Below are 14,645 nucleotides of genomic sequence, written 5' to 3'. Positions count from 1 at the left end.
ACTTCATTTTCTATATATGTTTGCAGTAAATGTCCTTTCAAAAGCTATAATCAGAAAACATAAATTTAACTTTTTACAATATAATTATCTCAGATGCCTATTAACAAATAGACACTGCCTGCAAAATATATTGCATGTAAGCACACTGAAATGATGATTTTCATAGAAAGATGAAAAATTAAATAACAGAATTTTTAAAAAGACCCTTGTGATTTTTCTAATTTAAATATAATCTTCAATCCTAACCAGTCTTTGGACTTTTAGAGGCAACGTGAACCTATAGTTTTGGCATTAGAAAGGCCTGGGTCTGAGTCCCTGCTTCTACAATATACTGGATGAGCACAGGCAACTCCTTACCACCTACTGATCCCATTCAATTTTGTAAGTAAGAGTGTGAAAGTAATTGAATATAAAGATTCCCCTGTATTGGCTTGGTTTTCAAATTGATTGTGTTAAAACCCAGAGCTTGTTAATCCCACCTGTGGGATGGACTTGTTGAGGAGAAAAGAAAGTCCTGAACTGGGAGGAGCTGGTGATGTAGATTTGGAGAGACACAGGAGAGAGGCAGAAGAACTTTTTGGAAGCAGCACCCTCGTGGAGGCAGAGCGAGACTGGGAGGATTGCTGAGGGCCACTTTGAATTGCCCTGGATGTTTGAGACCTGCCCCCGGAGCTGCCAAGGACTGAGGAGACATGGCTGCTTTGCTGGTGCTTTGTCTGTCTGTTTTGATGATTTGCCAGATTTGTCCACTGGTGAAAGACAGTCCTGTTGTTGCAGAGGTTCTGGAACCTGGCTGTTGGCTAAGAGCTCCTGAGACTGTCCTGCAGACAGAGAGTGAATACTGTCCACTGGTGAAGGACAATGCTGTTGTTGCAGAGGTCTGGGAACCTTTCTGTTGGTTCAGAGCTCCTGAGACTGTCCTGCAGACAGAGAGTGAATACTGTCCATTGGTGAAGGACAGTGCTGTTGTTGCAGGGGTCTGGGAACCTTTCTGTTGGTTCAGAAGCCCTGAAGAAGGATTTTCTTGCTGTATGTTTGCAGAAATCCTGGGAGAGTGTTTTGCTAATGTTTTCAGGGGTTCTAGGACTGTTCTGCAGACAGAGGATGAATTAATGAAGAGACTGGCAATGTATCTTGTGGCCTTGCTAAGCCTTGTCTCCCCAGGAACTAAGATTGCTGAGAACTTGCCTCATGTCAAGATGAAGAAAAGACCTCCATTTGGGTATTAAGTGCTATGCTTAAACTTGTAACTCTGGGGTAGATTCAATTGTGATCCAGGGGTGGGGAACTTTTGACCTTTTTGTGTTCTAAGGTTGAAAAATTAATGTATTTTACTTATGTTGGGAAACTAATCTCCATTTGAGAAGAAGGGTTTTGTGATGGACTAAATGAAAGTACAGCCTAGGGGTGGACTAGTATTTAGAACAGGGACTTTGTAATTGATTGAATGAATGGAAGGTCCTGGGGTGGGGTAGTACTTGGAGATTATTTAATCACACTTAGTAAATGCTGTATTTTGAATGATGTCATATTTTGGTCTTCTCTGTTCTTAATTTGTCACTGAATAAAATGGAGAACACCTATGCTGGTATTCTGAACCTTGGGAAGTTGCCTTTCCTTGGCATTACATTACAAAGAGAAGAGTTAATCTCTCAGTGGAGCTTCTATCTTGGACATTCTCTGCACTGCCGGAATCAACAGGTTTAGGGGAAGAAAATTCTTGAATTTTGGAATAATGGTTGGTGAACTAAACAATAAATCTCCACTTCTCTTCAGTCTGCATTCCTAACAATAAGTAATTGTTGATACTTTTAGGGTTATAATTAGTCTTTTTTTCCCTAACAAACCTAAGATCCTATCTTTTACCTATTAGGGAGAGAGACATGGAATAACTAGAGTGGAATCATGGGAGATATTTTACCATAGGTAAATGTTTTTGTTTATTATTTTGGGGGGGGGCAGATGGGATTAGTTTAATTACAATAATGGCACAGATTACTGGAAAATTAATATTGTATCTATATTGTATTCATCAGATTTTATCTGCTTACACAATTTCTTACCCATTTTAACTAATTTAATTAAACTGAATTTCAGATATTCCTCCTAACTTGAAGACCCACCTTCTTTGCTCCCCAAATATTTTACCAGAGAACATGCATTTTTTAGAAAATCTAGCAGTTACCTTCTCTATCTTCTTTATGGTCTGAAAACTAATGTATGGGATCATCAATTATTACCATCTCAGATTTATCCTGTCTCCCTGTTTTTACTGCTATTGTTCAAATTCCCATCTTTATCACATACTGCATGTGGGCAACAGTCAGTATTTTACCTAGGTACCATGCCTCTATTCCTTTAAGCCATTTTGCAGGTTTCTTTTCTTAAATAATCAGAAGATGCACTTATTCAAAATGTTTTTCATACTGTATCTCAAATAAGCATCATAATATTTCTAACTGGTAGGTGGTAAGTTTTTTTTTTCTAATATACAGATGCAGAAAGAGGTCCTCATAATTTCCTTGGAACTTGGTACAGATGAGGAAATGTTTCAGAGATGAAAATACAAGGGAATCAGAGGAGTCCCAAAACTTTCAATATTTTTCCTCTCTTTGTACACAATCATCCATAGTCATGACATTACCAAAGGAAGTCCTTCTGATGCTAATAAATAACAGTTCATCCTCCAGGTTGCTGCTCCTTCCAAGTGGACCTGTACATTTTAACCAAGAATTAAAGAGGTTGGGGCATAAAGCACTTTATCTGTTATCTATGATAAATTAAAGATGAGCCTAAATTTATTCTTTGAGATATTATCATAGTGAATAGTGGAACTTGCATTTATATAGTGCAAATACTCAAAAACGAGTACTCTTTGCACTTTATTATATAGTCTCCTAATATTATAAATTAATTGAAGATTTTATGCTAACATGAAAGAAAATTATATAATTTTGGTTTGTGGATAATCTATCTCCTTCTTTTCATTGTGCCTATATTCTTCCAGTTTTGGAGCCCTGTGTTCTTTTTATTTTCTCTTGTAAGTGGCTAGGTGCAAGAACTAATCATTGTCCAGAAATACCCTCTCCTCTCTCTAGGAGGTTGGGACTCTGAATTTCATTACCAGATGACTGCCTTCCAGTTACTACCATCTTTCAGGTAATGTGGTTCTGGCATTCTGGGCAGTATGGTTCCTCCTTCTGGGAATTCCATGATTTTTCTGTTACTTCTACTCCAAGTTGGCCATCTCCTGAACTGAGGGGTTCTTGGTGGAGGAGGACTTTGTGCCCATGAGCTGATCTCAATTTTTATTCCTCAGGAATCTAAGCACAATGTGTGTGTGTGTGTGTGTGTGTGTGTGTGTGTGTGTATTCACTGCCTAGATTCAGCCCACATTCTCTTCATTCTCTTGTTTTCTAATCTGATTTTATACAAGCCCCTAAATGAAGATGTGCTTGTAATCCTCAATGTTCAGAAATTCTTCAAGTAAGGATTCATCTGACAAAGATATTCACTCCTTTTTATAGGGATGTGACTTAAGAGGAAGAATAATGGCATGGCCTTTGCACCCTCTTAACTTGACTGGGTGTAATGCCATGCATGAGCAGCTTTCCAGAAGAATGCTACTGTGAACAACTTTTAAGGTTCTGATTATACAGTATAGTGAGTACTCTATTCCATAACAAATCAAAGCAAAACATTCACAGTAAATCAAAGTATAGCATTCATAATATTACAACTTATCACAGAAAATCAAAATATAGCATTCGCAACAACTTATTACAGAAAATGGCCACATGGTTTCCACTACAGTGGTCACAAAGTTTTGAACAAAGAATAATCATTTAGTAACTCAAGCACTCACAAAATCCTCAATTCAATCACAAGGTACAATAGTCAAAGTTTTCCACTCATGGGGCATACTAGATTACAAATCAATTACTTATTCAGTCATTAATCACTAAGTATAAACATTTAGTCAATCAATCATCCTTCATCATTCACTATTCAATCATCAGAAAATACACAGACCATCCACCCCTAGGTCACTAGTAAATTCTAATCTTCTTAATCAGTACACAGTATCCAAGTAAAGTCTTCTTTCAGCTTGACTTGGGATGGTCCTTCAGATTCCCTGGATCCCCTTCCATGGTCCCAGATCCTACCTGAATTCACCAAACTGTCACCTGGGTTCAAAGGCAAACAGCTCCCATGTCCTTGTCCAGCTCTCTGTACAGTTCATGCTCCACATTGGAGCTCAGAGTGTCCAGTCCATCTCAGATCCTTCATAGTCTCTGTTCAAGGCTTAACAGGTTAATACAAAGTATCAGCATCACAGTCATGCTTCCTCAGTATTTGGCAGCCCTGGCTGACCCTTGGAAATCCTCAACAGCCTCAGTTCTGGCTGGCCCTCAGCTTTGAGTGGCTCTCAAAAATCCTCAATAGCTCTAGCTGGCCCTTGGACTCAGCAGAAGTTTTAGATGGTTCCCAGAATCAAAATCACTTTACCCAGGTTCTCCAAATCAAAATCATTATCTCCAGCCTGGGTGGGGGAGGGTTTTGAGGGGCGTGTCTTTCCTCTTCAGTCTCCCCAGCTCCTTTTCAGCCTTCCTGGTGGCAGCAGCTTCTGCCTCCACAAAGTCTGCTTCAAGAAGATCTACCTCTCTCTCTCTGGGAATTTCCTTATATACACAAAACATTAGCTTCCTGTTTCAGCCAACTCCTTCCTCTTTCATCAGCAACAGGAGACCTTCTGTTTCCCCAGCAGAGACTTGATCAGTTACTAAGTGCTAAGTACCAGTTACCTTTGCCAACACAAAGGGATCTTCAAATTCAAATTACATTACCATTACCCTGGGTGACTAATTTATGCTACATCAAAGACCAGTCATCTTAATGATCTTCAGATTATTATTGTCTATGCTATCAAGTTAATGAGGAAGGGACTAGAGAAAAAAGACAAAACTTTTGATTGTAGACATAATAAAAATAAGAAGAATAACTTGTCTTCCTTTCATTATTAAGCTTTATATAACCCTTTAAAGTTTGCAAACAATTTTGCATCTCATTTCATGTTTACAAGATTGGAGAAAACTTGAAGGAAAAAGTGAACCTTCAAATGCTTAATGTGTTTTTTTATTGCTTAAAGAGGAGCACATTCGATGTTGAAAGAATAAAATGAGAAGAGGTATAAAGGCAGAAAAACATAAGGCATAGTATGGAGATCATCCCAAGTACCCAGGAAATACTGGACAATTAACACAAGATTTACCCTGACTTTGGATGTTGACTTCTGAGTTGCTGCTTTTTGGGACCACTAAGCTGTCATTTAGTGCACTGTAGTAAAAGTTACTAAATGGATTGAAAGAGTTAAAGTACCTCTGAGAAAGCCCCACTGGCTTCCAGGGAGTAATTTACACTGAGAGAATTAGCATGTTATACCAGAAACTTATAATATACTTTGCCTAAAAATGTTATGGAAAAACACAGAGTAGAATAATATGAGTTCCCATATGTGTTCTTAGTTTGATTTACTATTAAACACTGTCCCTTTGACAGTTATTAAGTATTATGTATGAAATTCACTATATAAATTTAATGCTAGGAAAAAAAAAACTTTAGGCTCATGAATTTCAAATTACTACTCATTTAAGACACATAGAATTACAAAGGAAAGGGCTGTGAGCCAGATTCTTTACAACTGATCCACAAATACCACTTCCTTCTTTAATGGTCACTCCAGATAAGGTATGGAAATTTAATTATTCCCAAGTGTTCTACAACATTTAAACCTCCAGATGATACACTACAATGCATACCAGATTGTTTCCTCACTACAAATCCTACTTTGTCCTTCTTTGCTTCCATGTTATATATCATTTAAATTTTTTTAATAAAAAATTAATAGTGCTTTGTACATAATAGGGATTTTATATTTATTTACATTTAATTTGATTTAATACAAAGCAAGTAAAGAAAAATGGAGGAGACTAGTTTATTAATATTATTATTTGCATTTCACAAACATGTTCCATGACACTTAGATGAGAATAAGGTTTAGCATATTGTAAAATATAATCTAATGGAGTAATATAAATCAACAGAATAGAAGTTCTTAAGGCAAGGAGAAACATAGAGGACAATGACTATTCTCATGGTTGTCTCTGAACATCAAAATTTAGTTAGTAAATCACATACAGTAGATACCTTTTCAAAATAATTGTTTATGTGTTTATCTATGTGTGTATTTCCATGAGCTACACTTTCTCATGAACCCCTCTCTCTTCCTTGTCTTCTCAGAGAGTTATTCCATATAATAAAATGAAATGAAATGAAAAGCAGGTGGGTGGCAAATCAGCAAAACTATACAGAAGGAAAAGAAATACTTTTTTATCTGTCTTCTCTGTGGTCAAGTTTGGTCATTGTTCTTTCATAATCCTATTTCAATTGATTCATCATGTGTTGTAATTTCTACCATATTTTTTATAGGAATTGTTTATATTATTTCTCAGTTCTGCTTAAGTTATTTTTCATTAGTCCTTCCCATGATTCTCTATATTTGCCATATTGATCATTACTTAGAGCATAGTAATATTCCACTACATTAAAATAATATAGCTTGTCTTGCAATTTTCTAAATCAGTTAATGAATATTATGCTTTCAGGGTTTTGTTTTGTTTTGGTTTTTTTTTGGTTGTTGTTATTGGTTTGTTTGGTGGTTTTCTTTCATTTTTGCTACTCAAAAAAGAGTTGGCATAATTATTTTGATTCATATAGAGCTTTTCCTTTTGTAAATGTTTAAAAAGAATATTCCTTATGTCAAGTATAGAAACTGTGCAGAGGGTAAGAACAATTTAATCACCTTTTTATTGCTTTGAGCTTTAAAAAATTTTGTACATAATTCCAATTTTTTTTTTTCATTTCAGAATGCTTGGATCATTACACAGATATATCAATTTTGCTTTAATATGCATTTCTTTCTACAACTGTTTCAACATTAAACAATATCTTCTTTTCTCACATTCACAAATTTTTCTGAGTATGAGGGGAACCCTGATTTTTACTGGTATGAATTTTTCTTTTTAAAATAATCTAAATTATTTCTAATCTGGATATCACATAGCTAGTCTCATTAAAAAAGTAAAAGTAAAAGTAAACCTAAAAATAAAAAGCTCCATCATCTAGTAAAACAAACTTCCAAATTAACTAAATACCCAAATGGCTGCCCCTTTCCATGTGTTTAGTTCATCCCTCCCAAACCACCCTCTCCTCCCCCCTCTCTTTATGTTTAATCTTCAATTTTTTTTTTTTACCTATAGTTTATCAATGCATTGCAGACAAATTACCACAGATGCTGGAGTAGAATACATGATTAACTGCTAGTTTACTGAAAGATCAGACTTATAGAAAATTTAAAGTTGTTTCTTTCTGTAATAGTTTCATTGTATAGTGGTAGTTCTACCCCACTCCGAGGTTTTGGCCCCAGAGTGGGCCTGACACACCAACAGCTGAAGGGACTCCAAATCACCAGCAGCTGTGGTGATCCAGAATTATGAACACATAGATGGTCAGGACAAAGTGAGAAGTCAGTGCAGTGTGGACTTTGGAACCCAGTAGTTGGGAGTGAGTCAGCTTTTGCCCTCAATGCAAGGTGCTGAGGGCTGTGGCACAGCTGCTGCTATGTGGCAGCTTCAGCTCCTGGCCTGAAGAGGGTAGGTCCAAGAGACCAGTCTGAGGGGTAATCGATCTTGCTATAACCTGCTTGTATCTGGATTGTGGTCTAGGGTGGAGGTAGTGGGGCATGTGTCCAGCTTGTCAGAGGGTGTGGAGGCTTCAGAAAGGGCACCCAACTAATACCTCAGGGAGCTGAGAAATCCCCAGCATTTGGAACGAAGCTTCCCTATCTGGTGACAGAGTACTACTGTGGCAAAAAGCCCAAGGGTCAAGTGACTGAGGGGCGACATGACCAGGCAAAGGAAGCAAACCAAGCAGAGCAATCCAACATTAGACTCCTATTTTGGGGACAAAAAGGATCAAAGCATGGAACAGGAGGAAGACAACGAAGTCAGAACTCCTGCACCAAGAGCTTCCAAGAAAAATACAAGCTGGTACAGGCCATAGAAAACCTTAAGAAGCAGATAAGAGAAGTGGAGGAAAAATTGGGAAGAGAAATGAGAATGATGCAAGAAAATTATGAAATGAGAATCAACAGCCTGACTGAGGAAAATAAAACCTTAAAAAACAGACAAACTCAAATGGCAAAAGAAGCTCAAAAAGGCAATGAGGAGAAGAATGCCTTAAAAAGCCAAATTTGCCAGATGGAAAAAGAATCTCAGAAGCTCACTGAGAAGAATCATTCCTTCAGAATTAGATTGGAGCAAATGGAAGCTAATGACTTTTTGAGAAATCAAGATGCTGTTATAAAGATCCAAACAAAAAAAAATAGAAGGCAATGTGAAATATCTCATTGGGAAAACTACTGACCTGGAAAATAGATCTAGGAGAGATAATTTAAAAATTAGTGAACTACCTGAAAGCCATGATCAAAAAAAGAACCTAGAAATCATCCTCCAAGAAATTCTCAAGGAAAAGTGCCGGGGGGCCATGGTAGCTGAAGCAGTGAACATGGTGTATATGGCTGTGGCAGTGACAAAACTTCAACTTGGCCTGTGGGGTGCCAGAACCATGCAGGCCCAGGGCTACAATCTGGACTACCCCCACCAGTTCAGCAATAACCCTGTCAACGACTCCAGTGGCAGTTCCGGGGCCATCTGGGAAGCTGGTGGGACTTTCAGCCAGAGGGAGAAGGCCGAGGAGGACTGGTACTTCCAAGAGAAGAGTCTAGAGCAACTGGCTTCCCTGAGGGAACACCATCAGGAAGAAATTATGCACCATGGGAAGGAAATACAATGGCTGCAGAAAGAAATTCAGCATCACAAGAACAAAATGAAAAAGCTGAAAGAGGAACATGATTAAGCTGATTTTCTTACTCAGTGATCAACCTTAAACTATATATGGAATTGTTGTCCACTACTTGTGTGCCTGATGTGACATACTCTCTAGCTTTATGTACTTTTTACCGTGTTTTGCAACCACATGGTAAGAAACTGTGATCATTGAAAAAACAAACAAACAAACAAACAACAACAACAAAAAAGAAAAGTGCCCTGATGTTTTACAACCAGAGGGCAAAATAGAGGTTGAAAGAATCCACCAGGGCAGCTATGTGGCACACACTGGAGTCAGGAGGACCCAGGATCACTTCTGGCCTTAGATACTTAACACCCACCCACACACACACACACACACATACACACACACACACACACACACCTGTCTGTGTAACCTTGGGCAAAAAAACAAAACAAAAAACAAACCTTGCTTAAAAAAAAAAGACTCCACTGATCATCCCCTGAGAAAGATCCCCAAAATAAAACTCCTCAGAATATCATATCCAGGTTCCAAAATTCCCAGATAATGGAGAGAATATTACAACCAGCCAAGAAGAAACAATTTTAATATTGTAGAGACACAATCAGGATAACTCAGGATCTGGCAGCTTCTACACTGAGGGATCAAAGGGCTTGGAATATGATATTCCAGAGGTCAAAGGAGCTGGGATTAAAACCGACAATCACCTACCCAGCAAAACTGAGTATCATGTTTCAGAGGGAAATATGGTAATTCAGTGGAATAGAGGACTTTCAAGCATTCTTGATGAAAAAACCAGAGTTGAATAGAAAATTTGACATTCAGATACAAGAAGCAAGAGAAGCATGAGAAGGTAAACGGAAAATAAATCATAAATTCAATTGAACTATTAAGTTTCCTACATGGAAAAATGATCATTGTAACTGATGAAACTTTTCCCAATATGAAAATGATTGAAGGGAATAGAAATATATATACATATATATATATATATATATATACACACACACACATATATATATATACACATACACACAGACACACAAACACACACACACATATATATATCAGAGGGTATATGGGTATATGAATACATATGTGATATGTGCATATATGCTAACAGGTATATATAGATAGAGGACACTGGACCAATTTAATAGGAATGGATGATACTTAAAAGGTGAAATCAAGAGGAGGGAGAGGAATATAATGAGAGGAGATGCGGAGAGACACAATGGGGTAAACTATCTCATATAGAAGAGGCAAGGGAAAATGGTTACAAAGGATGGGAAGAATAGGAAGGCAAAAGGGAAGGGGTCAACCTTATTCTCATTGAATTTGGCTCATTGAGGGAATAACATACACACTAACTAGGGTGTCTCAACTTACAAGAGAGTAGGGAGGAGGGGATGAGAGGGAGGATGATGGAATAGAGGGCAGGCTAGGGAGGAGGGAAGTTGGAAGCACCCACTTTTGAGAAGAAATGGGATCAAAGTAGAGAATAGAATAAGTGGGAGGTGGGATAAGAGGGAGGGAAATATAGTCGTTCTTTTACAATATATCTACTACGTTAATGTTTTGCATTAGCTACACATGTACAACCTATACTGAATTGCTTATCTTCCCAGTAAGTGTTGTTGACAAGGGAGGAAGGGAATGAATCTGGAATTCAAAGTTTTAAAATCATATGTTTAAATACACACATGTATATATATATATATATATGTATATATACATACTATTATTAATACTATTTTCCATGTAATTGGGAAATAAGTTATACAGGCACTGGGGCATACAGATCCACCTGCCTTACTGGAAAAGTTGAAGGGGGTATGGGAGAAGATATGAGAGAGAGAAAATTGGAGGAGGGGATATCCTGTGGGACTGCTATTTTTGGCAGTGGGTAGGGGAAAAACAGGGAGAAAATTTGCAACTCATTGTCTGGAGGAAATCAATGATGTAAATCAGAAGTTAATAAAGCATTTAAAAAATAAAAAATAAACATAATAAATGGTAGTTCTAGCTGTGCTCACTTCACTGCATATCATTTCATAGAGGTCTTCTGAGTTTTCCCTAAAATTATTTCAATATTTCTTATGATAAAAGAAATTTTCTATTACATTTACATGCCACAATTTGTTTCGCTAATCCCAAATAAAATGAAATGTCACTAGTTTCCAATTTGGAACAATCATAAAGTGAATCATAAAAGAGGTACAAATCAAAAGAAATATATTTGTTACATAATTTTTCTCCTTTTTAATTCTTGGGGGAGGTGGTAGGCATGAGTCTATAAAGTTTTATCTAGGTCAAAGGGTAAACACAAATTTTACAAAGGGTAAGCACAAAGAAGTAGCTTTCTTGTCAGAGTTCCAAATTGTTTCAGAATGACTGGATCAATTCAGATTTCCACAAACAGTGCTGTAATATAACTGACTTTTCACAAACCTTCCGACTTATTTTTTCTTTTTGTCATCTTTTCCAATTTGATTGATTGATGTGAGGTAAGAGCTCAAAGTTGCTCTAATTTGCATTTCCCTATTTTTCTGCTCATATCCTTTAATCATTTATCTTTTGAGGAATTGTTTTCAGTTATATATACATATGTGTATACATATACACATGTGTATACATATACACACTATATATGCATATATGTATATTTATGTGCATGTCTGTGTATGCACACATCATATGTATAAAATTTCAGTTACCTTTATTTTAATTATTATGACATTTTATCAAGGAATATTCCTGCAAATTTGTCTTCCTACTTATTTCTTTTGCTCCTATATACTGAACATTAAATTTGTACACAAAGCTTTTGTTTTTTTATAATAAAATAGTCAGGGACTGCTTCGACTTGATTTTACCTGAGACCTTTTTCACATTGCTGTAGGGAATCTGTGTACTCTATGTGGAATACCCTGAAACTGTTTTCTAGACTTGATTTTCTGCAGCCTGGTCTTGAAGGAGTCTAAGATTGGTCCTAGAAATGGTTTGCCTTTGACTGTAACTGCTGGCCTGGCCCCTCTCAGAAGATCCAAGGGTTGCTTTTTATTGCTGGGCGTAGGGGAAGAAATGGAGTGCGCTGTGCTTAGGTATTGCAGCTTCTGGGCTCAAGATGGGAGTGCTCTGCTACTTGCATAGAAAAAACCCAAAGTTCTTTTTTTCTGAAGCCAAGGGTCTCAAGGAAGATTACAACTGGATTAGGCTCTGGCTCTGCCAGCTATGAGAACCACTCTAAAACCTTCAGGAAGAACTGATTTTCAGTACACTAATCTTTGCCCTTAACCTCCCTCTGATTATCTATCCCTGGAATTCTAAAGGTGGTCCCTCTGTGGATTTCTGTTAAGTTAATGGTAATTCATTTTATCTCTTAATAGAGTCTTACATTTCTAAACTCTGATGGAGTATTTGAGGGTTTGGGAACCTATGCATCTTAGCATCCTATAGTCCCTATTGGCTTCTTGGAAAAAAACAATTCTCTTATTATTAGTGATTTAAAGCACAGGTCTGACTATACCATCCTCCTCACAAAACTCCAGCGGTTGGTTTCCTATTACATCCACGATCAAAGATAAAGACTTCTGTTTAATTTTTAAAGTCTGTAACCACCTAGTATCTTACTATCTTACCATTTTAAAATATTTTACTCCCCTCCACATACTCAATAATCCAGTTTCATTGGTTTCCTTACATGACTCCTAGTATCTGACTTCTTTAGTAATTATTCTCAAATCTTACCACCTGCAAGAGGCTTATCTTTCCCATTCTGCCTAATTCAAGCCCCTTTCTTCAGAAATAAGCTTTCAATTAAACTGTGTGTATCATTTGTCCTCAAATTTATTTATACATCATCTCTCACCTAAGAACATGAGCTTTCTGAGTGCAGGGACCAATTATTTCTGTTTGTTTTCCCTGCTTTCTATGTATACCCAAAACTTGCTGGCACAGAAAAATTACCTAATAACTTGCCAATTGACTCTTTCCTGAATGACTTTTAGTAGGAGATGAGGGGTCTTAATTATATACATACAAAAAGAATACAACACATAACACTCATAAGCATGCATTTAGTAAATAAATAAACTTCAAATAGGATCCAGTAACAATATATAACTGCTGCAACAATCTGCTGGGAAGACGATACTTATTCCTTTTCAGAATACAAAAGTTAGTTTGTGGTACTGCTAATTAGGCATTTTATATTTTACCTTGACTGTGTATTGTAAAAACTTCTTGTATAGTATATATATTTAAGCCAATTTCCTTAATAGTGGTTGTTTTATGAAATTTAAAAAATTCTTACTGCAATTCAGTATCACTCACTGTTCCTAGGGCTTCCAGACAAATCAAACTCACAGTATTATGTATAAAACTGATTATGTCCACCTTGAGAATTATTTTTAGTGCTCTTTTCAGGTGATTAAATATAAAACAGGAAAGGTGGCCAAGCGCCCTTACACATTTACCTAATTAAGTAAATGTTCCACAAAGAAATAGTTGCAAGATAAGAAGAAGACCACAATCCATCTCCCCCGATCTGATAGGGAATGTAGAGGTAGAACACACTTCTACATCTTTCAGCCACATGTAGTTCATGTAGTTCAGACACTACATGGGCAAAGCATCCAGAAAGTTAACCTTCTATAATGCAGCCATTTGCTGACTTAGACAATTCAGATGGTCAGTATTTGGAAGGATAATTCTAAGAACATTCCATGTGATAAATAGTCGTTACATGTGAAATTCTCAAATGTGTCATTTTTACAGCATAATAATGTTGTGTTTATTTATCATTATTTCCCAACCACTCCAAAATTGCTGCAATAATAATTTATGAATAATTTTTGCTGTGAATATATATTCCAATATATACTGACAAACGGGAACTTTCTTCCTGTTGTTGACCTCCTTTGGACCATAAACCCATAGTAAGTTTTCAACTTGTAAAATTCTAAACCGTTTTCCATAAAAGTTAGTGTTATGCCATTCCATCCCCCAAAACTTGGTGCTATAGTCTTTCTAAAAATGAGTACATCCATTTTTAAATATCTTTGCCAATTTGATTGGTTTCTAATGATATTTCATAGTTGTTTTAATCTGTATATATTTTTATTGAGGATTAGATTTTTTTTTCAAATGTTTTTTGATGGTTAGACCATTTTACCAAATCAACTTGTTGATTTCCAGCTTTAGGCTTCTGTAAGGGTTATGGGATTTAAAGATCTTCCATGCCCCATTGGACTTGCTGACGTAGCAGGAAGGGGCGGAGCAAGAGGAAGCGGAAGCCAAAGCTAGAATTCCTGCAGTGGCTAGCGGTGGTGGCGACGGCAGCGGCAGCAGCAGAGGCAGCGGCAGCGCGAAGCCCTTTTTGAGTCAGCCAGAATTTCTGCTAAGGACTCCTGCTGAGGACTGCCAGGCGCCGGAGCTGCTGGGAGCGCGCTTCCGGGACGCTGGGTGGTTCCTGTGAGTGGGGAGAGGAGGACCTTTGCCTGAGGTAGCCTGTTCTGTTTTAAAGGCTTGAGAATGTGGGTGCTTTCTACTTTATCTACCTGTGCCAATCTCATAACTACTCTGATGGCTTTCACTTTCTGGTTTTGGGACTCAGTCTTTTGGTATCTTAGTAAATTTTCTAGCTTATTCCCCCATATGGCAAGCATGATGTATTTTGTGATGGATAATTATATCAGCATATCTGTAATCTC

The 14,645-nt window shown here is 37.1% G+C and overlaps 1 pseudogene; it reads left to right on the top strand.

The window, feature by feature from the left end:
- The first annotated feature begins 8,625 nt into the window (after positions 1–8,625).
- LOC138174792 (ATPase inhibitor, mitochondrial pseudogene) lies at positions 8,626–9,305 on the top strand (annotated as a pseudogene).
- Positions 9,306–14,645: the final 5,340 nt, after the last annotated feature.

The sequence above is a fragment of the Petaurus breviceps genome, unplaced genomic scaffold (genome assembly GCF_028583685.1).
Source record: "Petaurus breviceps papuanus isolate PSGF00001 unplaced genomic scaffold, PetGlider_PUasm1.0 76, whole genome shotgun sequence".
NCBI classification, from domain to species: domain Eukaryota; kingdom Metazoa; phylum Chordata; class Mammalia; order Diprotodontia; family Petauridae; genus Petaurus; species Petaurus breviceps.
Note: the sequence above shows the minus strand (reverse complement) of the source record. Positions and strands in the feature narration are given on the sequence as shown.